General features: G+C 42.1%; 1 protein-coding gene across 19 annotated transcripts in view; it reads right to left on the bottom strand.

Moving 5' to 3' along the window:
- The window catches only part of LOC129181866 (pleckstrin homology domain-containing family A member 5-like), a 120,619-nt gene that overhangs the window by 61,535 nt on the left and 34,448 nt on the right, over positions 1-24,636 (bottom strand). Inside the window, exon 1 of one of the 19 annotated variants that reach the window (XM_054777585.1) lies at positions 8,080-8,283. The exons of the other annotated variants lie outside the window; for them this stretch is intronic. The gene's annotated coding sequence lies outside the window, so the exon portion shown is untranslated. Of the gene's footprint in view, positions 1-8,079; positions 8,284-24,636 lie in introns of those variants that run through there. 19 annotated transcript variants of the gene reach the window in all.

Genomic DNA, 24,636 nt, shown 5'->3' with positions numbered 1-24,636 from the left:
CTTTGAAGCACTATAAAACTGACTTCAGCCAAAGTCAGCTGGGATAGGCTCCAGCATACCCCCGTGACCCTAGTGAGGATAAGCGGCACAGAGATGGATGGACAAATAATTTCTCTGTGACATCCAACATAAACTGAATATTTTCTTTAATATGTTGTCTTGTTGCTAATTTACATTGAAAATCCCATATGCTTGCTAGCGATTCCCGATTTATATGATGACAACACCCTCCATATACGGCCACTAATTACACATGTAAATGTACATTCCACTTACACAGATTATGCATAATAAGGGCAAAATGCTTTCATTTCTACAGCTCAACAAGAGACATGCCTGGCACACAGTAGCTACTTCCTAACTACAGCAATACCTCGAGGACAAACAATGTAAATGCATACTTGTAAATGAGACTCATGTAACACAATATAAGCAATACTGTTGAAAATTTTGCAACAAAAACAAATGTCAGTCATATACGTTTTTGAAAAGGAATACACTGATGAAGCTGACAAGTGACCAATGTTGATGGTTTTAAAACCTTTTGAATATCATAGCGTTAAGTCTATAGAAATGCATCTTCATGTCTGTGAATCATTTGTACTTTTTTACCAGTTTTGGGAATCACAGACTGTCAAATCTTATTTAAATGTCATAAATTGAGTTTTATTCATTTGTTGTCTAGAAAAACAAGCACATGAGAGCGTGATGAGGATGCTGAAACAGACCATGTTTGACTTTGGAGGTTCCATTGTATCGTAGAGGATACCCTCTTAGAGACGGGCGAGGAATAATGTGAGTCGATCGTCTGATATTCATCCATTCGTGGAACGAGATATTATTACAAAAAACAAACTCATCACGCTGAGCTGCAAGTCCAAATGTAAATTACCCTCGGAAAATATGGTTTCAAAACATCGACAGACTAAATTTAGCTCCTACACCATTTCAAATGATCACATATGTTGTGAGGGATGTGGTCTGTGGTCCCCAGTCAGCACTGGGCCACAGTTACTCCAAATCATGTGGGTGGAGCATATGGTAACATTTCTGTACTTCACAAAAGGCAAAAACTTGCTCCATTTCTTACCGTTTTTAAGCGCAAGATGTTGGTTTATGACATAGATCTGGCCGAAGGAAACCAGGTTTCCTCCCTCTTGGCATTGGGTGTAAAGAGGTGGAGAACTAGGAGTAACAGGATGAGCTGACCGCTTCACAGTGAGGAGGGCGGGGCAGGTTTCTGAACTGTCTTCTCCATAATAATTAGGAGTGAACTGTCTGGTGGGGGGGCGTCAACCCCTCACCGGCTTGGCTTTTATGATCCTGGGTGGGTCTTTGATCCGTTAGTCCTCTTCAAGCACAGGTCAAACACTAACAACTGACATGCTCCAAAAGGCTCTTCACATTAGAATCGTGTTATTTTAACAGCAGGGGTTTGAGGCCCTAGCCTGGGAAACGTCTTTGTGTAATTATTTGATTTGAAAATCAAACCAAAGCTGAAAACTGGCCTTTTGTGGGGCATTTGAACTGCTTCGATGTACAATAATGTGCATGAATATGGATTTTGAAAGACTTAATTGGCCATTAAAACACAAGATCATTTGTATTGTACACAATACAGTGAGGCAAAATGCTTTTATTGTTGGGCATTGCAGATCGAGTATGTCTACTAGGTGCTATTTGAAGTTATGGTCACAGCACATGAGAGCAGAAATTAAAGCTGCACCTTACAGTATGTATAGAAGTGCAGCTCAGTCCAATCAGGCCATCCGAGTTTGCTTCCCCAAGGATATCATCTAATGACTGCTACTGCACTGAACTGTTTCTTTAATCACTACTTCTCACCATGGGATGTACTGCCAAGTAGGATGGCATCCTTTCTGTAGTTGGTCAAATTTTATGATCCTATTAAACACGTCTACGGGATATTCGATCCAGGCTCCTCGGACCATAACCTTGTTTCCTATCGGAACAAGTCACACTCGATTCTCTTTTCACACGTGCCAGTTTGGAGACGTTTAAATCATCCAATCAGACTTGGTGTGGATATAACACACTCATCCTGAATCAAACAATGGCAACACCAAGGCTGTTCTGGGACACTGGACAGCCTGTGACATCAAAACACATTACATGTACTACATGCACGCTGTACATTTCACCTGTATTATCAACTGTTTTTTAATTATTACAGATTTAGGGTCAATGAGGTGTTTTTGGGCGGGGAAAAAAAGCCTATTTTGGGGGAAAATGCAGTTTAAAAATTAAAATTTGATCAAGAATCCACACATCCACTGCACTGTATACCATTTAAATTAAATAACAGACAACCTACAACCTATTAAAGTTGAAGTGGTAAGAGACACAGCCATACTATCAGCTGAAAAGAGTTGAAGTGCAGAGGAACTCCTCAATCCCACATGGACACGGACAAGAGGTATGAATAGCCATCCTCCTCACAAAAGCTGGGCTGAATAAGCAGAATAGGCAGTTTGGAAGAGGGCATGTGGGGGGCAACAGAAGAAAAGGGCCAACAAGACAAAACAGGGGCTTTGCAGCCCCCGATAGAGTCCAACTAACACGCAGCAAGTGTTGCCACAAAACTGCAAAAGCATGAGTAGTGTAATATATTTGGGAGTATTAGAGAGTAAAGGCGGGAAACCCCCAAACGCTCCGCTATCACGCCATTTAAGCTTTGACTTTCACCTTTAGACCTTTCCACTTAACCACAGAAAACAGCTGCTCAGTCAAGTTACAAATCACATTTTTTTTTTGTCCACATAATTCAATTTGACGCCGCCTACTCCCCGCCCCTCGCCCCGAGGCAGCCGTGACTGTGATAAAACGTGTCAAGGTGACACAGCTGAACAGGCGATTTGAGAGGATTTGAGCACCATGGTGACAAGCTGCTTCTGAGAGAAAAAAACACTATTTGTAAAGATGTATGTGGCATTGTGGCAGATGCAGTACAGGAAACCATGTACCAATATTTTTCTATAACGTATGGTGTGCTTTGTGAGACGGAGCAAATGTGTAGCTTGCTACCCAAAATAGAACTTGAACCGTCTAATCAAGGTCAACTCCTTAAAGAAATAGACAAAGACCGACAACGGGATAGGACAGTCTCACTACAGACAACTATTCGTCAAGAAGTGTGGAAATTGAAATTGACTTTAACTGAAAAGTGTCTTTGAGTGAAATGTTCTATGCCAGGGGTGTCCAAACTTTTTCCAGCGAGGGCCACATACTGAAAAATGAAAGGATGCAGGGGCCACTTTGGTACTTTGTGTGAACCAACACATTTATATATGCTAAGAAGCTTTATTCCTTGTTTTTGACTTTAAAAAACAAAACCCAAACTTTTTTTCTGTAATATTATCCCTCATACTATGACTCTATTCTTGTGAAATGATGGCTTTTTTACCTTGCTAGATTACAACTCTTCTTGTAATATTTTGACTTTTGATTGATTTTCCCATTTTTGCTGCTGTTGTTTTTTTTTTAAGTTTCCTTGTTAAATGACATTTTTAGACTGTGCTGCGGCCCGATAAAATCACAGCCGCGAGCCGAAAATGGCCCCCGCGACGCACTTTGGACATGTTTTGGTTCTATGCAGTCGCCCCCGCTACATCGCGGTTCAAACATTGCTCCCTCACTCCAAAGCGTTTTTTCAAAAATGAATTAATAAATGATCGCTGTTTCGTGGTTGCCTACGGCCCATTATTATTGAAAGACGAGTCACATGTAGTGGCCTCTAGGCGTCAGTAATGACATAAAACAATTATGAGACATGACATGACATTACATGACCTTAAACGGATACTTTGGATTTTTTGACATGAAGTTGTAGGACATCCCCATCAGCAGTGTAGTACATCAACAGTGACTTACCCCCCCCCCCAATTGGTCCACGAGTCCAGTTCTTGTCGGATTTCCATGACAAGGAACGTAGTTCCTCTTAGTTGCTGGGGTCATTTCAGTAGAGTTCAGCTTCGCAAACAATATGCTTTCAAAAGAGTAATACATTTGCATCATAAAAATGCTTAGTCCTCCCAAACCACTCGGCGTTACATCTGTCTCCCGCCATGTCCCTGCACACTGTCACCTTTAGATTCTTGTGTATGTGATGAAGATGCTCACGTCTTCTGTGGAACACTATCGTAAACAAAATGCCCGCGGTGCTCCGTCACAAAAGAAGATGTGGGAATCTTCCTCACATACACGAGAAAGGACAGGCGACTGTGCAAAGGGACACAGCGGGAAACAAATATAATGCCGAGCGATTTGTGAGGTCTCATTTTATCGAGGAGGTATTTATGTGTTGCAAATGTATTACCCTTTTGAAAGCATATTGTTTTGAGAGGACAAACTCTAAAGGGAACGACGTTCCTCATCACGGAAATCCGATCAGAAGTGGGCTCGTGAGACCAAGAGGGGCGCTAAGTCACTGTTGATGTACTACACTGCTGATGGGGACGTCATACAACGTCATGTCAAAAAATCCAAACTACCCCTTTAACACGTCTATCCCTTTATTTCACGTCTACAGCGCTCTAGTAATGGTCAAAAACATATTTCGAAAGTCATAAACAGGTTTTCAATGCTTTAACTATACAAAAATGGAACCAGTTAACCGTGATAAACGAGGGTCGACTGTATTCAAAACTCGAGCTGCGACAGCTGATAAATCGATGATTCATGTATTATTCAGTTAAACGACAATGTTGGTCGTGGACTAATCTTTTTTTTTTGTATGTAAATGTATGTAAATATCCTCTTCAGCCTCAAATGTGAATATTTTTTTATTTCCTTAGCCATCCATGAATGCAGACCTATTATCTTTGTGTTTTAGGTTAAACAACATATTCACATACATCAGCTTTGACTTTGGAAAACAGTGATAGACATTTTTGGCTCTTTTCTGATATGTTGTGGACCGAACTGTTTGCGTTTGGTTCATTTTGATTTGGTCAGCCTAGAACAGCGGTCGGCAACCCGCGGCTTCGCATCCACATGCTCCTCAGCCTCCGTGTTGTGGCTCCCTTCGCAGTGGCTGCGAATGGGGGAAAATGCCCATTTTTGAAAAGAGTTAAAAATATCCAATATTCTGTAAGGCTGTAAATGTAAGGCTGGCTGAGTTCTGGTGATTGGATAAGCGAGAGGAAGGGCGGGTGAGCCGGTGTTTGCCTTCCCTCGTTCATTCGTTCGTTAAGACATGACAGAGACATCTTCCCCCCCCTGCAGTAAGCTAACCATGCATACATTCCCCTGGCCTGAACAATTATTGGAGCAATCAAAACAAGCTTCAGAGTATTTGACAACAAATAATTGTTAGTTGCAGCCCAATTCAGAAGCAAACGTGTTTTGCTATTTAACAGGTAATATTTATGTCAAAAAATGCAAGTACTACATGCCTAAATGGGCAGTGTGTCGCATACAGGTCAGAGAAGGACTTCCCATTTGACAAAAGAGATGATTGGATGAAATTGACCTGTCATTGTTTACCATCTCAGAGGTTCATCATGACTCAAAGCCTGAAATTGAATCTGACGCTGCCCTCCATCCGCACGATGTGTTCTGCCCGGAGAGCTGGCCAAGCAATTAGCAGTGGAACCCGACTGTACATCTGTATGGCTGCTAATCTGCTGGTTAATGAGGTCGCAGCCACAAATACCATTTATCTACCCATCTAAATAGAACAGAGATGTTGGCTTGTGATGATGTTATGGTCCCAGGGCCCCTACCCTCCTACACTATTAGCCCCACTGAACACCAACTGCTTTTAGTGTGTATAATTGAGAACACCATACCACAATAAATAGAGGTTTGAATGCATTTAATTCATTTGACATTGCATGAGATTAAAGTAACAACGAGGGCAGCATGTGGGTTTTGACCAGAAAAAGACAAACCTCTACTCTGACACACATAGGCTCCATGGACAAAAAAAGTAAAAGACCAATTATACTACTTGGGCCCAAGTTTATATGAGGCTCAACTTTGGCACAACAGACTGATAACATCCATTATGTCAACACCAGGATCGGGAAAAACCGGTTCAATTGATTTTGGAAGGAATTCATGCATTAAAGCCAACACTATCCACAAAAGCAAACACAAAATACCTTGTAGAGATGTGCCAGTCATAAACTCGCTTTTTCAGTTTTCTTACTGAATCGGAACTCACGGATTGGACTGGACTCTTAACTCGTTCATTTACTCAAACCAGATGAGAAAAAGGACACCAGTTAACAAGTCGCTAATTATGCAACTAATTATGCAACAGGGGTGAGCAAACTGCGGCCCGTGGGCCACATCGGGCCTGCCAAGCGTCTTAATCCGGCCCACTGTGCATTTCCAAATTCCTTTTTTTTTTTTTTAAATCTTTAAAATGGAAAGTGTAGCCGGCAACATGACTTGCAGTGCTATTGTGGCACGCTTGAGTCACCAAAATAATCAGATGCAATAAGCCATCCAAACAAAACGTCAACACACGACGCACAAAGTAACCTACCTACTGCACCTTGTGGGCATTGAAACAAATACACAGGCCATACCCATGCCAAAAACACCCATATATTCCTGCCGCAAGGCATGCTGGGTAGCTTGGGGTACTCCTTCTCCCAAGATTTTGCCATGTTTTTGTTACACTGCATGTTCAGGAGGTTGTCAGAGAAGTAAACAAGTAGGTGTTAACATAGTCTGATATCCAATGTTTTATTGTTCATAATTCATATTGTCGTTGCAGCTGGACTACCCAGCATGCCTTGTGGGCAATTGAAAATAACAGTTTAAAGTTATGTGTTATATTTGGCGAGCAGTTGTTGTTTATGTGATGTGTTAACTTGCTATGGATGTGTTGTGTTTTCGTTCCGTTGCACTGTGAGAAAGTAACTCTTGTTTTCCCCCTTCGGGCAGGAATGACTCACTTACTGACTCATTGGGTCTCATTGGGTCTCGACGAAGACGAGAGATTCACTGACTCACGGGTGAAGCTTGTTGAGCACATGTCCAAGTTTCCGTGCATGCGTTCTGTGACATGTGACTACATTGAATCGAGTACCCGCTTCACTTCAGTGAGTGACTCAGAAGAACTCGAGTCAGTATAGGAATCGAGTTTCCCATCACTAATACCTTGCCCGGGAGACTTGAACAATAATATGGTGATGCACTGTAACCACCATGATGTGGGTTGGTGCACCCTTGCAGTGGATTCATTCTACTTCGGGGTCGGCAACCTTTGCATCAAAAGAGTCATTTTGCCTCCTCTTCCAATAAAGGAAAATGGTCTGGAGCCGCAAAACATTACACAGCTTATAAACTTTTAAAAGTTTTAATCTTCTTAAAATGTTGAAAACAGAACTCCAAAAGAAAACGGAGCTAACTTTAGCCTAAAAAAAAAAAGCCCACTAGTGTTCACATATCACTTGACTAAGACTCCTTATCACACTGGCCCACCTCCCCCTTCCCTTGCTCATCCAATCAGCCCTCAGAATGCAGTGTAGAGAGATGCATTCACGGAGTCCTATATTTCATACTCTTTTTGAAAACGCACATTTCCCCACAGGTTCTATGTCAAAAAAAGAAATCACAGAGCATGCAGCTCCGGAGCCGCGCGTTACCGACCCCTGTTCTAGTTGAACTCACAAACTGAAATGTCTGACTCGTGTTGTGTGTGGAAACGATGTCTTGCAATCAAAGGAGAATGTACAGTAGTCAATAACCATCATGGCAACTTCACATTTGAGGCAATGATACTTGATTCCTTTTCCTCTGGGAGGGAGCCATGAAACAGCTTCACTCAAAACTATGATACAAAAATCTGTACACATTTTCAACTGAGCTGCAGTACATGTTGAATCTTGCACTGAAGCAATGAATGTTAGGAGTAAGGGCACAAGTAGAAACTACACACTGTAAATTTACTGTATTATAGACCAATATTCAAGATACTTTTGACATAAGGACATAAGAAATGCTGTCATATGTCGCAAACAAACCAGTCCCGAATGCCAACAATAAAACAGACAATATACTGAAGCGCAGTGCATTATCACAAGCCGAGTTTTGTGTACTTACACTAGAAAGCCTCCATAGCGTCCAAAGCAGTTAAAAAGGCGCAGCAAAGAACAAAGTAGAGAAGCGAGGAGCTTTTATCCGTTGTAAAAGCAGATGTTGGTCGGTGATAAGACGTGTTGTTGTTATTATTTTGCGTGCATGTTCGCCTGCAGCTGTGCTACCAAGTCGTCCTCGTGCTGCTGACTGACGAGCAGCAGCGCGCGCCAGGACTGCAGGCACACTGAAACCCGAGAGGCTGTGACGTCACAGCCCGGAAGTGAAGCAAGGTGCACTAGCGTTACAAACGAGGCATGTATGGGCCTATGTCCTGGATGCTGTATGCTACACACTCACACATGCAAACAGCCATAGAATGTCGTGTTGCAATGTGTGTAGAAATGAATGAATTGCATAGATGTCCTTTGTCAAAGTCCTGAATGAATACAATACTGCATATGATCCCATATTGATGCCACTTTTGAAAGGGAAAACATTTTGTCCAAATAAATGCCTTTTTATTTTTACGCAATTGTGTGATATGCAAGTTGAACAGAACAGTAATTTAAATCCTTCCATAACACAGATAAAATGATAAATGAATAAATACAACAAATTATTATCACGGCAAAACCAGCAGCGATACATAACAAGCTAAACAAGCAGTATTTGAAGTGTACACATTCTGCACAACAGAAATTGACAATTGATGCACAATTGTGGCGATGTAAGCCTACCGTTACAATCACGTTTGCGAGTTAATCTTACATGCAAGAGTGGATTAATTGAGCAAGATGAAGTTGTTCGTGAATGCACCTCACCGTGATTGTGATTGTTGCATAGACAGATACAGTAAATACTTTATTCATCTCCAAGTTGTTGTGGGGAGCAACCGAGCACCTCAAAGCACTTGTTGCAGGTGGCTGAGTCTACATTTATTTAGCAACGACATCTACTTTCTTTTTCGGTCTGGTTTCTACAGTTTACGTCGTCACTTGGCCAACCTGACATACTAACCTATGTATTACAGTGAGAGTTCCTGATATTTGTACTTACCGTATTACCATTATGGGGTATAAGACAACAAAATATCAGGAGAATGTCGACATCAAGTGAGTCATGTCCGTCGAAATACAGTATATATTTCTCTGTGAAATATATCATGTAACATATACTGGATGTTGCACAGTAGTACGTTCACGGTTCCATCCCAACTCCTAAAGACGTATCAACATGCATCGTATTCCTCCGTTGGTTCCTCTGTGCCGGGGTGTCCAAAGTGGGGCCATTTGTGGCCGGCAGCTTGTTTTTTCCTGGCCCGCGGCACATAGTAGAAATTCAATTAAACAAAAAAGAAGCACAAGGAGTAATGCGGTGAGGAAAAGCTGAAATGTTGGTAGTAAAAATTTGTAATAATACGCATTGTCACGTATAGCACAAAGCTGATTTTAAATGCATGTAAAACATCTCTGTTTTTTAGCCTTTTCACAAAATAAAGAATAAGAAAATGGCCCTTGCGTCCTTTTTCTCTCAACTTTTCCATACGCGGCCCTCGCTGGAAAAAATTTGGGTACCCCTGCTCTAAGCTGTTGCCAGGTTTGAAATACTTTCAAAGCCAAGCAAGACCTTATTTCGCCAGTAGGATGTGTTGTTTCTGGCATTTCGTGTGTAGTACATACCCTCGCTGCAACTCCTCTGGCTCGTTCTTCAGCAAGCTCTGACAAAGGGGGCCTGTTGAAAAAATAAATATGGCTGCACTGAGCTGTTAATGGCTCATCCCGAAACTATTTGACTCCCCTTTGATAAAGTGGTTGTGAATGTGTTGCAAGAAGTGCAAGAAACTCGCCAGCTTTATCATCTCACATAAGATCTGACATGGAGGTCAATGTAAGAGTTGAACTATCGTACAAGGATACAAATTATTGGTGGTTTTGCTTTGCATTGGCAAACCCACAAATTTGCTGATTTCTGGTCAAAAAACGTGACAACACAGATGTCAGACTTGTTCGACAGTCCGTGAACACACCACAGTTGAACGCTGCGAAGGCAAAGTGGAACTTATGCAGTAAATCCTCACCACTCTTCACAGACTTTCAAAATTATACTAATTAATAAATGCTTAAATAATAATAATTAAATAATGCTGTTTCGTGGTTGAATACAGCCTATTATTAGTCCTAAAAAAAAGCATATTTCAGCAAAGTTTCCATATTATTTGTCTAACTGAAGCATTTTCACGACCAGTCCAGGGTGTACCCCGCCTGTCGCTCGAAGTCAGCTGGGATAGGCTCCAGCATGCCCCCGCGACCCTAATGAGGAAGAAGCGGTATAGAAAATGGATGGATGGATGGAAGCATTTTCAGGCATAAAAATGGCAAAATGAGCTAAAATACAAATATAAGGCATTCAGAAGACGCATTCAAAGACATTGTGTGATATGTAGTACTCTACACTGGTCACTAGGTGTCAGTATTGCTGCTGTAAAGTTCTGTGGGACACGCAAGCACCAGACCTGATTGCCAGAACAACAGGCTTTTATTGCAGGTTTGAATTCTCTCACAACAGGCAGAATAATCCCTAAAACGGGCTACTGTTGTGGCCGTAACCTAGACCGAGCTAAAACTGAACTCTGGATCCCCAAAGTCAAACCTGTCCGCCCCCTACTACCCCTCAGCACTGGAACACATTTATGGCAACACACGTGAGCAGGAGTCTTATTTATGTCACTGTATGAGAGAATAGCTCGAGTCACCTGGTCACCTTTACACTCGTGTTACCTGATATAGTAGACATGATAAGCGATAAGAAGACATAATAATTCACGTTAGCATCGGGAAAGTTCCTTCGTGTTGTAGTATCGTTAACGTAATGTGGGTTGATCGCATGGCTTAAAAACAAAAAAAGACCGTCAGTCAATCATTCATCCTCGCTTTGTAAAATAATGGACACTGCTGCACTACCACTCTCTTTGTTTACACCACATTGTGCAACTCTTACACGCATGCTACAGGATTTCAGCATGGACACAGGAGACGGTCGCCGCTTTGAGCACAGCAAGCTACGGAGCCTTCAATTTATTTCTTCTTGATTTGAAACTGAGTGTGGAAGAAGGACAAAGTAAGAAGGCAAAAATGTACCACTTCCACACAGAATAGGAGAACTTTTTTTTCCATTTATCATGTTTATGACTGACAATCATTTGAAGCTCATGTCCGGATCTTGGAGCGCAAGCCTGGGGTCATCCGTGGCTCATGTCTCATCTATGTAACATTACTAACGCCTAGTGACCAGATTAGAATACTACATATGACTTCCCTGTCAATATATTTTTAATAATAATAGGTCATAGTCAACCACACAACAGCCATCAATAATAAATTCATTTTTGAAAAACCACGATAGAGTGAGGGAGCGATGTTCAAACTGCAAAGTGGCGAGCAACGACTGTATTACGCCCACTTCCTGCTCCTACGTTGCAAGACACGCCCCACCTAACGCACATATATGTGCATGAGTTATGCTTTTTGTCAGCTAATAACAGCCATTTAGCAAGGCCGTGTGTCAGAAATGATAATAATAATGGATTAAATTTTCTGTAGCGCTTTTCAAGGCAACCAAAGCATTTTACAATGAAGTGAACCCATTATTCATTCACTCTTCAGTCACAGACCGGTGGTTACCTACATCTGTAGCCACAGCTGCCCGGGGTAGTCTGACGGAAACGTGGCTGCCGATTCACACCTACGGCCTCTCGACCATATAGACATTTTTAGACATTTTTCCGGCCATATCCGTCAATCGCAGGTGGGCTCTATCGTATACGTTTATTACTGTCGTTGTTGTTTGGTAAACTTGACTTGACTACCCTTGTACCGGGCCTGTTTATATCATGTAGGTGCACCTAATGCTGTGGAGTAGAGTTTCCTTTCAACGTTACTGGAGATGCACTAACTAGTAAATGGGGAAAAATATCAAACAGGTTCCGGATGGAGCCTGCAGCTATGGCAGACACGAAAGCCCAGACAATGACCTCGTTCCATACCCACTCGTCAAACAGCTCTTCTGCTCAACAACCTGCAATTTGCAGTCAATGGAGCACAAACATACATCAAGCTAGTCAAGACCCTCTCACAGACATCCACATTTAAGCTTGCTTTTCTCCTAAAATCTGAAGCACACCATCAGTAATAAGTGAAGTACCTTGACCAGCTTTGCTGCATAAATAATGCATCATATACCGTATCCATTACAAAACCAGTCCATCAGCTCTCATTGCTCCTCCAGGGAATGCCCACGCCATGCTGGAACTTGGAGACATGGGATTTAGCTACCGAATGGACACCAGCAAGCATGACAAGGCAGTGTAATGAATATCTGGAGGATATGCTGTATGATATCCAGTGGCTGGATCCATCGAAGAAGAATGCGTGGCTACGGAGCTTGTGTTCCAAAGCGTAGAGAAAAGGTGTCAGAGGGGAGAGTCAAAGCAAGCTGTTCAGCCATCTGTGTAAGTGTTGTCTTGCCTCAAGAGAGAATATCTTTCCAGCCAGGATAACAGAGTCCTTGTTTGCAATCATTGCTCAAATCAAACACCAAAAACTCTCACAGTGCGTTCATACGAATGGATCTTCAATCATAATAATTGCTGTGGTATGCCAAAGGAAATATAACGTCTCAATACAATTGAATGAATTGGGAGATTCACTGAGATTAGGTTATTGAACTCTACTTCAGTCATCAGTGGGAGGACTGCTTTACAGATATTTTTAAGTAGGGCTGGACCATGCCAAGGTTACACAAACGCTGCCTGTTTCACCTCCAACCAAACACTCACAGCGCCCTACAACTTAATGGCTACACATCGTTGGTCTTTATGACAGCCACGTCAGTAGATGTTATCAAAGCAGGGTGCTTTAGATCCAAGACTCTTACTGTTCGGCCACCACAAGCCGAAGGCATGGGAAGGGTAACAACGCAGTGTGCAAAGACACTGAAGTGTCATATTTCATTCTGAAAGAAGAAATGTGTTGTATATTTCCACAATTAGATACAAATGAAATGCTAAACCACAATCTGGCCTGTGTTTCCACCGCAGGGCGTGTAGGTGAGATGGTGCTAGCTGCATCCGCTACGTAAATAGTGTGACATCATACCTGCGACACAATGTAACAAAGACGAGGAACACAACACGCAAGACAAAAGACAACAATGGAGGTCACACAATATTTCTTTTTCTTCTCTGGTGGCATTTTTTTAAGAACACGAGCCTTCCACTCCCGTAGCCACTCAGAAGTGATGATTGTGGGGCTTTCAAATGGCACTGTTGTCGCTTTTCTAGCAGCGGTACATGTACGTTGTACATTTTACCTGTATTACCACATTTTTTTATAAAATGTTATCAACTTATGGTGAATCAAATGTGTTTTTTTCGGAAAAAACACATGAACAAAAGGTAGCAGTATTGTCTGCAAATAATATGAGCTTTAGGTCTTTCATAACTTTATAGATGTCCTTAATATATAGGTTGAACAGTTTTGGTCCCAGTATTGACCCCTGGGGTATGCTGCACCATGTATTTAAACATGCTGAAGTGTATTCTCCTGGGCAATAATTTCTAAATTGATGTTTGCCTCTGTTTTTGAACTGGAAGTACTTTAGCTGTTTTAATTTGGTTTGGAACGGTCTGAAATGATAAATTAGATCAATCTATTTTCGTACCATTTTAACATTTAAAAATTGTTATCGTTGGCTTGCAGCATATTTTTCAGAGCATTCAAAATAAAATTAAAAATCTCACCCAAAATTCAACTGTTCTTCTGTTCCCACATACCAGTCCACCTTATTTTACTTTAGCTTGGTGAGTGGATGTGGTGCTGCCCGTTCCTTTAGCCATAATACGGATTAGCAAGCAACATTTAGCTCTCTTAACTCCGCTGCAACATTAGCTATACGCTAGCCTGCAAACCAGCAGCATGTATTGATTGGTCGCGTAAGTAAATACATACCAACGGGAGCTTGCTTGTTGTCGCCTGTCACTCAATAAGCTGCATTGCAAAATGCTACACAATAAATTGTTGTGTTTATTTTATGTGCAGTTCAGGTTGGATTTTATTTTGTTGCGCTGCAAGGATTAGCTGTGCGCTGAGTGCACAAGATCAGTGCGTAGTGGGAACGTGAGTTGTCAGCAGGAGTTTGAGAACAAGCGGTGAAAATAAAATAAAATGATCTTTGTAGATTATATTACATTTTGAAAGAAATAATCATTAAACGCCTAGTTTATAAATATTTAAAGCGTGTATACGTTTTTTTTGCTACATCCTGTATGTGTACATTTTTTAATCAAAAATCTGCAAATGTGCCGGGTCGCGAACGCTCAATCGCGGCTATGCAGATGTTAGGCTATGGAAGGGGGCTGAAAAGTAAAAACACACTGAACTGTCTTGGAGCCAATTATCAATGAGCAATAGGATGTTGCTTTTCAGCTGCATTAGAGCCTCCATCTGGTTCTCTGTGACAGATGCACAGGAGAAGCTTTCAGACTCATTAACTACCCACACACAGTCAGGGAGAGGGGACTTGCTAAGTGTTCACATGTTTACTCTCAGAGGATCTTTTCTACCTACCCACTCGCTCCAGTCGGTGGCTCTTACCTCATCCACCTACACTCCCACGCTCTCTTCTTTGTAAGTGAGGAGCTGGTTGTTACCTGCTGGTGTTGGGAAGAACAGCAGCACTCAGCGTGGCTGCCGCCCAATCATCAAGAAGACGGTATGAATTTAATCAGAATTAGCATTGGCCAGCACACCGCACGAGCTTCTGCTTCTACTGAGTGATGGCTCAAGCATAAATTGGTCTGTTATTAGCTCGACTTCAGGAAGCCAGTGAGAACATGGACTAATCTGACCACCCTCTGCCTGTGTTGCTGTGTGGGGAAAGTGGCCCCAATAATGACATGTTTGTGCTGTAATCAAATAATAAAGAAACAAAAGTCACTGAAAGAGCTGTTGGAAAGTGTCTTCGGTTAAGATATACAGCGGCACCTCGGTTTTCGTCATTAATTAGTTCCAACTGAATCATGTTTTTTTCAGCCACTTATCACGGTTTTTCAAAAATAAATGAATTCATTCATTCAATACCAGCCATTTTTCAAAAGACAACCTCTTCAGTACCGTCATTTTAGACAGTTGTGACTGGCCTTGGAATATCGTGTTCTACGGCTGTATAAACATGGAACCTACTAAAAGAAAGATTAGACTCCCGTCTTTCATGTTGTTTCCATCCACATGACCTCTGCTGAGCTCTTATCAAATGCACTTCTGACACCTTGTGGCCGTTTTTATGGCTTAAAATTCCTCTGAAGTGAACTTCACGAGTGGAGTTCACTACTGCAAAAGAACCTAAAAGACATATGAATGCGTCGTTGGGCTCGGGCGTTCGGATTGTCACAATTTTTTGCCTAAATTAAGCATTTTGAAGCATAAAAATGGCAAATAGAACAACAATACAAATATAAGGCATTGAGAGGTTTGTGATGTAGTATTCTACACTGGTCACTAGATGTCAGTAATGTTACTGTCGTGTTTGGTGGGACACACAAATATCCAACTTGACAGATTTGAATTAGGGGTGCACCGATTACAATTTTCTGCCCAATCACCAATCTCCAATCTTTAAAAAGCTTGAACTGCCGATTCCGAATCTGGCCAATGCCAATATTTAAAAAAATTAAGAGCAGCAAATACCGTCAATGTTCCAGTCTTATATTGTCGAAAAACGTTGAACAATAACCGTGAAACAATACAAACTTGTTAGAACTACACAAGAAGTAGTTCTTTCGTATACAAATGAAAAGTTGAGAAAATTGCTGCCCAAACACTAAATGATAACCTTTAGTTTTTTATTTTTCACATTTTAAAAACAAACCAAACTTGCGCATCGGGTTACACTGCAAACCGGATTTGAGCCTCTTGCCAAAAATAAAGTGCACAGCAACTGTAAATGGCTGGTCATCCAGTGTCATCATTTTCCTCGTAATGGCTTTGCTCGTTTCACTGCTCGTAAGCACCAACAGCGGGCCGCTGCCTGGCTCTTTGCTCCCGCTAGCTTTAGCCTCAGCTCGACCGCTAGCTGTCAATCTGTAGTCTGTATTATTGTGATAAGTGATTTTGCATCCTTCGTTTGAATGATCTCACAACAGACACAATAATCTCTAACACAGGCTACTGTTACGGCTGTAACCCACGCCAAGCTAAAACTCAAAAACTCAACTCTGAACCCTCGACATTGCTTCCTGCCCAACCCCACTCAGCTTCCCTAGCACTGGAATGCATTTACAGCAACACACACCCGCACGAGTCTCATTTAAGTCTTAAATGGCTTATTTTCTCTCATTCTGTTATGTAATAGGAGCGTACAGGTGACTCTAGGGGTGTTGTTTCATGTCTAGAGGGCTCTCATAATGTTAAAACCCCTATTTAGAAGGTCGTAAACAGGTTTTCTATGCTCTTAACTCGGAAAGTATTCCAGTGATCCTACTTCACGGAAATGACTGTACACAAAGTGAACCTGTTCCAGACACCCAAAAATATGATCACATTTTAGAGAGCGGTCATAGTTTTACATGAAGAAAACAATGTGAAATGCATGTAAATGCCGAAATGGATGAATGAACTTTTATATTTATTGACGACTCTGGGCAAAGACGGCGATGAGCCGAGGGGCAGAGGGGGCGGGGAGACCCACACAGACACCACCTTTGTGGTTTTGCTTCAACTTCTTTCTTGAATTCGTTCTTGAATTGGCACCTTCCTTCTCAAACTTGTTTGGCCCCATGTTGGGTTATTATGCAGCCGTACTCAACAAACAAAGCAGAAACCTGTGGTGTAGCTGTGTCAGTTGGCACAGAACGACAGAGTCAACCAGAATTTGCGTGGATACGCATCCACACAATAAAGAGTGCCTCTGCTGGTTGCGGCCACATAGGGCACTTGATTTAGCAGATTCCAATCAATTATTATAACCATTCCTACTTGTTAGAGTACAGAAAAATAAACCTTCCCTGTTCAACAGTAAAAATGTTTACAGTCTCCATAAATACACAGGAAGCCGGTGGCTACTTGCAAATAACCTGAGCATTTGTGCTGTGGTGCCACTAATGTGGAAAGCCCACACAGCACGAAAAAGCAACTGCGCATTAAACTTGCATTCATCTGCCTTTCCTTTCAAGAGGACGTAACAATAGGAAGGGATGTCCGCACAAGCAGTCGAGCTAATTATAAGATCAAAACTAATGCCGCTAATTTTGCACAAGCGAGCAAAAACAGAGCGATCAATGGGAAAGTCAGACTATACAGTGCCCCTAGCTGCTAGCACGTTTGAGAGAGCTGAATCCTCTCAACACCCCGCTGACAATAATTACACGCTCTAGCTAGAAATCCCTGTACAAATGACTCATTCAAAATCAATGGGCTGTATCTAGGATTTGTATCGTACTGTACAAGAGCAGAAAGGAGAGCCAGGTGCACTCATGGAGCCAAGCAAAACGTACGCTATTCCCGAAAGAGGCAAGAGTGAGGACAGACAAGGGCTGCAGATTAGTGACCTGGGAGTTGTTATCAATCACAAGAGGTCATTAAGAGGACAGCATGTGTGACAGCCTCACTTTCATGACCCAAGCTCCCTTTTTAAGCTGTGGCATCGCTGATTGTCACGAATTCCACAGTCCACATGCCAAACACCACCACAGATTCACTTTAGCGTGAGCCTTCACCCCCGCGGCCCCCTGCAATACAAGCTAGCTCAGCTTAGCCGACCCCCCGACTGTGCGCTGATCAGGCTTTACTTGCATCTTTTGCATTAAAGTTGCAAAGATTGCAAAACTGATGCTTTAAAAAAAAAATTTTTAAAAGATGATGGCACACAGCTGTCAACCTTGTGTTTACATTTTGTAGCTGAGACGCCCAAACGTAGACGCAATCATTTTAGTGATGAATAATGCATCTTTCACCATTAAAGTGCTCATGACACCAAAAAACATGTTATTCTTGCCTGCAAAATAACTTTCTGCGTTTGATGTGTACTCTAATGTTGATGTATTTGGGTGATTCTCCTGAAAGCCAGGGTGCCATCACTTCGAGGGGCAGGATGCACAGACTACAGTAATGTGAAGCTCCAACCATGTAAAAATATACTGCAAACAAATTGAATAAACATGGGAAACAGTGTCAAATATTTCCGCGTGTGTTGTGTATAAAAAACGATCCAATGTGAATTTCAGCCCATTTGCGCACCCCCATTCTGTGACATGCAAAGGTGTGTCACAAAGATGAGATAAATAATACAAAACGGTGGTTTCAGCTGCTGTGATTTCTAAAGTACAACACTCAGACAAAAAGTGTACGTGTCGCAAACGTAAACAGCGTAGTCCGCACACAGTGTAACTAAAGTGGAACCAAGGAAGACTACATGCAAATGAGCTAACCTCTGCCTTGACTCACAAAGTGAACTTCAGAGTATTTGTGTGTTAGTTTCTTCTTTTTCAATACCAAAAGTGAGGCTGATTCAGAAATATGGCGTAATGTCCATGATACATGTTACGCTCATTACATTTACATTTCACTACTGAAAAACACTTGGAGGAAATGGCGTCGTATTGTTGTGGTGCATTTTCTGTGATTTTATTGTTGATATATACTGTATATATATATACACACTTTATATTTATTTGATGCCTGCTCGTTATGTGGCAGGCTTTTGCTCGCACACTCGAGCAGACTGAGTAAACCTGTTCACATTTCCAAAAGACGCCATTTGCCCGTCAGATTCTTCGATATTGCTGTATGTCCGGCGTAATAGGAGGCCAGTTGTTTTGATACTGTGCCTCGGATAAAGGAAAGTTTGGGACTGAACGTTTATTACCGGAGGGTAGTTCTATCATCAGCTGCCCCGACTATCCTTTTCCTCGACCCAGACCAAGATCTGCGGGTTAAAAAACAATCAACGATTGTGGAAAAGCATGGTAAGGTGTCATGCCAAGGTAAGTAGATTCATTTTTTTCCAGACTAGATGTAGGAAACCTGACTTCCACATCACTTTTCTTGGCAGAAATTGACCTCAGCCTGTGAATATTGTCATTCATCCCGGTCATTGTATTATGAGGGCACTCAATCGATCGCAACTGGACTGCTCAGGTTGTCTTAGAAGACGTTTTGTCTCTCATCCGAGCAGGCTTCATGGTCAAAGACAAGGTAGGACACACACCAGTCAGACTAGATAGGACAACTGTAGTCTGAGAGCCTGGTGCAAGATCCAATCTATTTATCCTCTAAAAGATTGGCTCTTCCACCAGGCTCTCAGACAACCTGAGCAGTCCACTTGCGATCAATTGAATGCCTTGAGAATTCCAACTTACCAGTTTTATGGAATTCAGCGTAACTAGCATAACTACAGATGCAGCATTACAATACAGTATATCTCCTGGATATTCTGATCTTAAATAGCCACAAACACATGGAATCTATTTATGACTACATAGGGAAATACTCATTCTCATGACCAACTCCCTCAGCTTTCACATCCACCTGCATACAGTATACAGACACTTCCTCTTGTACAGGGGTGCTACAAGCCAGCCCTCACTTGTTGTCAAGATGTGCTGTGAGCCAAATGATTCACCGAGTCTTGTTGTCGGCTGTAATGAGCCAGCCTGTTGCAGGCTCTGTGATTGATCTGATGAGGCCAAACCAACTACCAAACTGATGTTTACAGCAATCGAGAGAAGAAGCAAAACAACATTTTGAATACACTGTTATTTTTATGCTATTATCAATTACTCTCTTGGCATTCATTTCTTAGGTTGGGACTGATTACCAATGAAGAGATCCACATTCAGGTTTTGGCAATGTGTCTTTCCATTGAAGAGAAACAACAGTTTCTTAGATCTTCCACCCCTTACGACTTGACTCCTCAATTTCCACATCTCTAAAGGGCTGTTCAACTCAAACCTCCATGGTGTAACATTTCAAACATCCCCGCTCTGAAAAGGATTGAGTTTTATGACACTGGATTATAATTGTTTAAACCCGTAAGAATGACAGCAAACACCTGCAAGCAAAATAATTTTAAGAGTCAGACGCTCAGAGCTCCAGGTGCACAGATTTGTTTGGTCAAATGTGACCAGAGGAAAGAAAGGGCGAGCTGGAGAATCACTGGCATTTTGGGGATGTAAAAGTGAGAGATCGCTACTACAAAGAGGAATACAAGAAATAACCCGGAAATACTCTGGAGATGACATTTTGTGTCAATGCAGACGTCAATCCATTTGCATATACACTTTTAGCAGCATTGTGTAGAATATGCTGCTTACGTTTAATGAGCGGTAACGGAGTACATGTTTTGGATGCAGCAAAATGCGTTTGACGCAAAATGAAGCGTTAAAATTCAGCAGCTGAAACGTAACTTCCACTGTATTGTGTTATTATTTAATTGTCTTTGTCACAAGCTTTTTCATGTCTTAAAATGACGACGCGCAAACGGACTGAAATTGACATCAGATCATGTTTTATACACAACAGGCACAAAGAAACTATTCGATTGTGTAGCACACGACACACACAGCTCGCGCCCCGCCTCTCCCCACTGAGACAAAGACACTGAATGACTGACAGGAGGGTTCACTCACTCTGTTCATTCAGTTATAGAACCAACGCTCCCAGGTATTGAGACAGATGCTTAGAGTGAACCCCCTTGTCATCCAGCCTGTTTGGCAGAAAGAGACGAGGAAAACAAAGATGCATGCACGTGCCAACATATCGAGGCCGGCAAAATTATCGAGCTCACTTTTAATTATCACATGGCTAATGGATTTATTGTTTATCGTGGCAGGCCTACGCTTAACACGGAGCATGGATGGACCCCGCTTCAGGTGCCGTGCGAGACTGAACACTATTTGCTCCAATTTTTTAATAATTATTTTCTTGCTTGTTTGAACCAATAATGTTTTGGAGTTAAAAAAAAGGTAAAAATTATAATTAAATCTCTTACTTCTAAACTCCAGGTTTATCATGACGGATGATTCACATGGTCCAAGCCTGCAATGTATAGCTTGTGGCGATTTGCTGTCCAAACAAAGACGTCTCCATGGAAACCAAGCCCGGGGCTACCACTTGCTCGCTATAGTCAGATGTAACTGTTACAAAGGGAATATTTTCCCACTCTGTTCTGGATATTCTTATCTGCAACAGAAAGATAAAACAATTCCAAGACCTTTCTCCTGGCTGAGGCACTCAGCCCCAAGCCAAGGTTTGATTGAAACCAGATCAGACCAATGCACCAACAAACAGTTAGGAGGAAGTTCCGTGACCATCGGGACTACCTCCGCAGCAGGCAGATCAGGAAGAGGAACTCAGTTTCACTTCAGAGATTGCTTGGATCTCACTAAGCCTTAGTTTGTGGGCTGACCGATTCTCTCCAGCGCTGACATTGTAATTGCTTGCGTCTACTCCTTTTAATTGCAAATTGCAAACCTTACTTGAGACCCTTAGCATTATCTCACAGCTGGTAGAACAGAAGAATCTGGGTGGACTTCGCCCTGCTATAAGGGCCGTTGCGAGCAATGCCACAGGAGTTAATACCATTGTTTTCTGACCCAGCACTAATTACAGACGGCAGTTATTAACTTTTGTAGGCCATACGCCCGGCCTGCATCGAGGAATCTGCACATCAATTACGGTCCGTCATTGCGTGGAATCAATTTGAAAATGAGATGATACATCTCATAGGGCTCTTCCCAATGAATGAACTTCAGCTTGACACACATGTCCTTATGGTGTCATCAACAATACCACACGATGCAGACATGGTAGAAGTGTGGACTGAATGCTTTCCGAGGCTTGTGTTGCAGTAAACAATATTTAGGCAGTATTACAGGCTTTACAATAAAATGGAGAATGGTACAACAATGCCTGGCACTAGACTGTCACTGGTACCATGCCACGGTAAAATAATGACCACTTAGTATTTTACTTTCTCCATTTTACTGATTATCACAATCCACGGCCCTGATAATAATAATAATGATAATAATAATGCTACAGTGTAAAAGTGAGGTTTATAAACAGGGTTATAAGCAGGGTTATCGGTAAAAGATGAGTTTTTGGTCTCTTTTAAAAATTTCTACAGTCTGTGAGGCCGTTCGGTGGTCAGGGACGGCATTCCACCGACTTGGACCGGCAGAGGAGAAGGCCCGGTCGCCCTTGGTGCAGAGCTTAGTTCTGGGGACTTGAAGGGTGTTTTTGGTTGTAGACCGAAGGGTGCATAAGAAAGCCTGGGGGGTGAGGAGTTCTTTGAGGTATTGGGGGACATGTCCGTGAATGCACTGATGGGTGAGGAGGGAGACCTTGTATTCAATTGTAAGAGGAGGGACAAGAAGCCAGTGAAGAAATTTCAGAACAGGGGTGATGTGATCCTCATCAGGATCCTGGCAGTGTTTGTTGTGTTGGAAGCCAACAAAACAGCACAATTTATACTGAAATCTGTAATTACGAAACTCCAGGTTTATCATGACGGATGATTCACATGGTTCAAGCCTGCACTGTATACTTTGTGGGGATTTGCTGTCCAAACAAAGATGTCTTCATGGAGACCAAGCCCGGGGCTACCACTCACTCGCTCACTTCAGTCAGCTGTAACCATTAAGCACTTTATTATTTGTGGGTGGGGGCCAATCCAGTATGTGTGTTCAGGCCGCTGCAGTACACTATTTATTTACATTGAATGTAAATCATGACAAAGCAATTTGTTAATTCTTCATGCTTTCTGGGGCACTGAATGTAAATGAATGAGTCAAACCGCAATCCTGTTTTAATGACTCCATGGTGGAGGAAGCAGAGTGACATTTTGATACACTAGTCGCCTTTGGCAATGCCGAGCGTGCTCTGTCGGCTTGCCAGAGGACCCCGCTCCTGCTTTGGCCTACTTCTCTGAAGCACACAATGTCATGGAAACTGGCCTTAGAGCCTGTGCGTTTGTGTATGTGTGTATGTGTGTGTGTGTGTTTGACAGTAGAAAGTGGCCTCAATGGCATGTCACAATTTAAACCACCGTTTTAAACAAACACATATTTCCCCTGGTGATGAACATAGTTGGTCAATCTATGAGCAATGCTTTGAACAGGCAAACATAATGTACATATACATACCCAAACACATTGTGAGTGATGCACAAAGGCTGCTGAGGAAAAGCCTTTAGCCAACACCAAAATGAAAGGCAATGTAGAATCTGTTAAGCTCTACTTCCTCAAGACCCCCCTGGCCGTGTTAGTGGCTTGCATGAGCAGCAAGACAGACAGGTCAGTGTTGTACACATTGACTCAACTGATGACCAAGATGACCAACAGAAATTGGTCAGCCATGAGTAAGACGCACCGAGACAGGATATGCTGAGAGAGAAACCAGAGAAGCATGAGAAAATGACAGTAAATGACATCAGAGACACATCCGAAGAAGCATCCGGGGATATCTGACAGCACTGTGGTCCTCCATTGTTGTTTTGCTTGTGACTTACAGTGGAACTCATTTAAATCATCACCCCTCGGATTGGCTGGCTCACGTCGACATAAGCGGTTGTTGACATAACCGAAAATAGCCATTGCTTGCGCATTTACTTGTGACTGTAGACACTGACTGACACACGTGAGCGAACATTTTAAAGTGACCAGTACTACAGCACACCAGAGGCCAGACAGTAATTGCGCTTGTTTCACGCTGCTTCGCAATAAAGATGATGTTAACAAAACTACAACACGTTGACGCTTTTGGTTTCAAATGTAAGGTCAACAAAATCCTTCAACCGTGAGCCTCGATGTCAACTTATGCGGGTACTTTTTAGACACAGGAAGAACGCGGGGGACTAGGACTTGACGTTGACTTGATTCGGCTTGCCGACATGAACAAGATCAACTTAAACGGGTACCTCTGTACTTGCACATGCCTACACCAATCATTAAAAATGTTAATAAAAGTGTTCTCCATCAGGGCCAGACTGACAATGTTTTTTTTCATTCTTTTTTATTTCAGTTAATTGGATTCAGACCAGACTGTGATAAGTGAATTTCCGTGAAATCGGATTCCTTATTTATAAATAGAATATTTTCATAGTTAGTAGCATGGAAAACCTGTATACAATTTTCTTTTAACATCATAAGAATCCTAGACTAACCTTTAGCATCAAAAGAGCCGTTTGGACCCATTTCCACGATATTAAAACCCACTTGGAGCCACGCATTAGAGGTAACGCTACATATATAATTTCCTTAAGCGTATTGCCACGTTCCTTTTCTGTTTTCCTGGTTTAATGATGAGCCACACTTGTTGCCACCTGGCAATTGGTCACATTTCTTAATGCTGTAACACATTGATTAATTCCAGTTCCAGTACCATTCTCCACGCCCCTTTAGTTGCCATTGTTCATTAGTGACAAAGGAAGCTAACAAGCAAAATAGTTGACCAGCATCATGGTTTCACACCCAGCTGACTCCCCAGAAAACACTGCCCCTACCACTTTGCCGGAGACTTGCACTGCACA

Source organism: Dunckerocampus dactyliophorus, chromosome 5 (assembly GCF_027744805.1).
Source record: "Dunckerocampus dactyliophorus isolate RoL2022-P2 chromosome 5, RoL_Ddac_1.1, whole genome shotgun sequence".
Lineage (NCBI taxonomy): Eukaryota > Metazoa > Chordata > Actinopteri > Syngnathiformes > Syngnathidae > Dunckerocampus > Dunckerocampus dactyliophorus.
Note: the sequence above shows the minus strand (reverse complement) of the source record. Positions and strands in the feature narration are given on the sequence as shown.